Raw genomic sequence first — 3530 nt, 5'->3', positions numbered from 1 at the left:
CGTTAAAATATAATAAAATCCTTTCAAGGGATTTTAAAAATATAAAAAAACTCAAGGGATATTAATGGTTAAATCATTGGGTTAGGGTTAGGGTTAGAGAGTTAAGGTTAGGGTTAGGGTTAGTGTTAGGGTTAGGGTTAGTGTTAGATTTAGGGTTAGTATTAGTATTAAATATATAGAATATAATAAGAATATTTTAAAATTATTTTTTTAAGTTCATAAAGTATATATTAAAGTGTTTTTTATATATATATGTGAAACATACGTAAAAATGCTAATCACGTGAAAATATAATAAAATCCTTTCAAGGGATTTTAAAAATATAAAAAAATCAAGGGATATTAATGGTTAAATCATTGGGTTAGGGTTAGGGTTAAAGAGTTAAAGTTATGGTTATGGTTAGTGTTAGATTTAGGGTTAGTATTAGTATTAAATATATAGAATATTATAAGAATATTTTAAAATTATTTTTTTAAGTTCATAAAGTATATATTAAAGTTTTTTTTATATATATATGTGAAACATACGTAAAAATGTTTATCACGTGAAAATATAATAAAATCCTTTCAAGGGATTTTAAAAATATAAAAAAATCAAGGGATATTAATGGTTAAATCATTGGGTTAGGGTTAGGGTTAAAGAGTTAAGGTTATGGTTAGGGTTAGTTTTAGATTTAGGGTTAGTATTAGTATTAAATATATAGAATATAATAAGATTATTTTAAAGTTATTTTTTTAAGTTCATAAAGTATATATTAAAGTGTTTTTTATATATATATGTGAAACATTAGTAAAAATGCTTATCACGTGAAAATATAATAAAATCCTTTCAAGGGATTTTAAAAATATAAAAAAATCTAGGGATATTAATGGTTAAATCATTGGGTTAGGGTTAGGGTTAAAGAGTTAAGGTTATGGTTATGGTTAGTGTTAGATTTAGGGTTAGTATTAGTATTAAATATATAGAATATATAAAGATTATTTTAAAATTATTTTTATAAGTTCATAAAGTATATATTAAAGTGTTTTTTATATATATATTTGAAACATACGTAAAAATGCTTATCACGCGAAAATATAATAAATCCCTTACAAGGGATTTTAAAAATATAAAAAAACTCAAGGGATATTAATGGTTAAATCATTGGGTTAGGGTTAGGGTTAGAGAGTTAAGGTTAGGGTTAGGGTTAGTGTTAGGGTTAGGGTTAGGGTTAGTGTTAGATTTAGGGTTAGTATTAGTATTAAATATATAGAATATAATAAGAATATTTTTAAATTATTTTTTTAAGTTCATAAAGTATATATTAAAGTGTTTTTTATATATATATGTGAAACATACGTAAAAATGCTAATCACGTGAAAATATAATAAAATCCTTTCAAGGGATTTTAAAAATATAAAAAAATCAAGAGATATTAATGGTTAAATCATTGGGTTAGGGTTAGGGTTAAAGAGTTAAAGTTATGGTTATGGTTAGTGTTAGGGTTAGGGTTAGGGTTAGTGTTAGATTTAGGGTTAGTATTAGTATTAAATATATAGAATATAATAAGAATATTTTAAAATTATTTTTTTAAGTTCATAAAGTATATATTAAAGTGTTTATTATATATATATGTGAAACATACGTAAAAATGCTTATCACGTGAAAATATAATAAAATCCTTTCAAGGGATTTTAAAAATATAAAAAAACTCAAGGGATATTAATGGTTAAATCATTGGGTTAGGGTTAGGGTTAGAGAGTTAAGGTTAGGGTTAGGGTTAGTGTTAGGGTTAGGGTTAGTGTTAGATTTAGGGTTAGTATTAGTATTAAATATATAGAATATAATAAGAATATTTTAAAATTATTTTTTTAAGTTCATAAAGTATATATTAAAGAGTTTTTTATATATATATGTGAAACATACGTAAAAATGCTTATCACGTTAAAATATAATAAAATCCTTTCAAGGGATTTTAAAAATATAAAAAAACTCAAGGGATATTAATGGTTAAATCATTGGCTTAGGGTTAGTGTTAGAGAGTTAAGGTTAGGGTTAGGGTTAGTGTTAGGGTTAGGGTTAGTGTTAGATTTAGGGTTAGTATTAGTATTAAATATATAGAATATAATAAGAATATTTTAAAATTATTTTTTTAAGTTCATAAAGTATATATAAAGTGTTTTTTATATATATATGTGAAACATACGTAAAAATGCTAATCACGTGAAAATATAATAAAATCCTTTCAAGGGATTTTAAAAATATAAAAAAATCAAGGGATATTAATGGTTAAATCATTGGGTTAGGGTTAGGGTTAAAGAGTTAAAGTTATGGTTATGGTTAGTGTTAGATTTAGGGTTAGTATTAGTATTAAATATATAGAATATAATAAGAATATTTTAAAATTATTTTTTTAAGTTCATAAAGTATATATTAAAGAGTTTTTTATATATATATGTGAAACATACGTAAAAATGCTTATCACGTTAAAATATAATAAAATTCTTTCAAGGGATTTTAAAAATATAAAAAAACTCAAGGGATATTAATGGTTAAATCATTGGGTTAGGGTTAGGGTTAAAGAGTTAAGGTTATGGTTAGGGTTAGTGTTAGATTTAGGGTTAGTATTAGTATTAAATATATAGAATATAATAAGATTATTTTAAAGTTATTTTTTTAAGTTCATAAAGTATATATTAAAGTGTTTTTTATATATATATGTGAAACATTAGTAAAAATGCTTATCACGTGAAAATATAATAAAATCCTTTCAAGGGATTTTAAAAATATAAAAAAATCTAGGGATATTAATGGTTAAATCATTGGGTTAGGGTTAGGGTTAAAGAGTTAAAGTTATGGTTAGGGTTAGTGTTAGATTTAGGGTTAGTATTAGTATTAAATATATAGAATATAATAAGATTATTTTAAAATTATTTTTATAAGTTCATAAAGTATATATTAAAGTGTTTTTTATATATATATGTGAAACATAGGTAAAAATGCTTATCACGCGAAAATATAATAAATCCCTTACAAGGAATTTTAAAAATATAAAAAAACTCAAGAGATATTAAGGGTTAAATCATTGGGTTAGGGTTAGGGTTAGAGAGTTAAGGTTAGGGTTAGGGTTAGTGTTAGGGTTAGGGTTAGTGTTAGATTTAGGGTTAGTAATAGTATTAAATATATAGAATATAATAAGAATATTTTAAAATTATTTTTTTAAGTTCATAAAGTATATATTAAAGTGTTTTTTATATATATATGTGAAACATACGTAAAAATGCTTATCACGTGAAAATATAATAAAATCCTTTCAAGGGATTTTAAAAATATAAAAAAATCAAGGGATATTAATGGTTAAATCATTGGGTTAGGGTTAAAGAGTTAAGGTTATGGTTAGGGTTAGTGTTAGATTTAGGGTTAGTATTAGTATTAAATATATAGAATATAATAAGATTATTTTAAAATTATTTTTTTAAGTTCATAAAGTATATATTAAAGTGTTTTTTATATATATATGTGAAACATTAGTAAAAATGCTTATCACGTGA

The sequence above is a fragment of the Gordionus sp. m RMFG-2023 genome, chromosome 4 (assembly GCF_954871325.1).
Source record: "Gordionus sp. m RMFG-2023 chromosome 4, tfGorSpeb1-WG-v2, whole genome shotgun sequence".
Classification (NCBI taxonomy): Eukaryota; Metazoa; Nematomorpha; class Gordioida; order Chordodea; family Parachordodidae; genus Gordionus; species Gordionus sp. m RMFG-2023.
The sequence above is the reverse complement of the archived record's forward strand: the minus strand, read 5'-3'. Positions refer to the sequence as shown.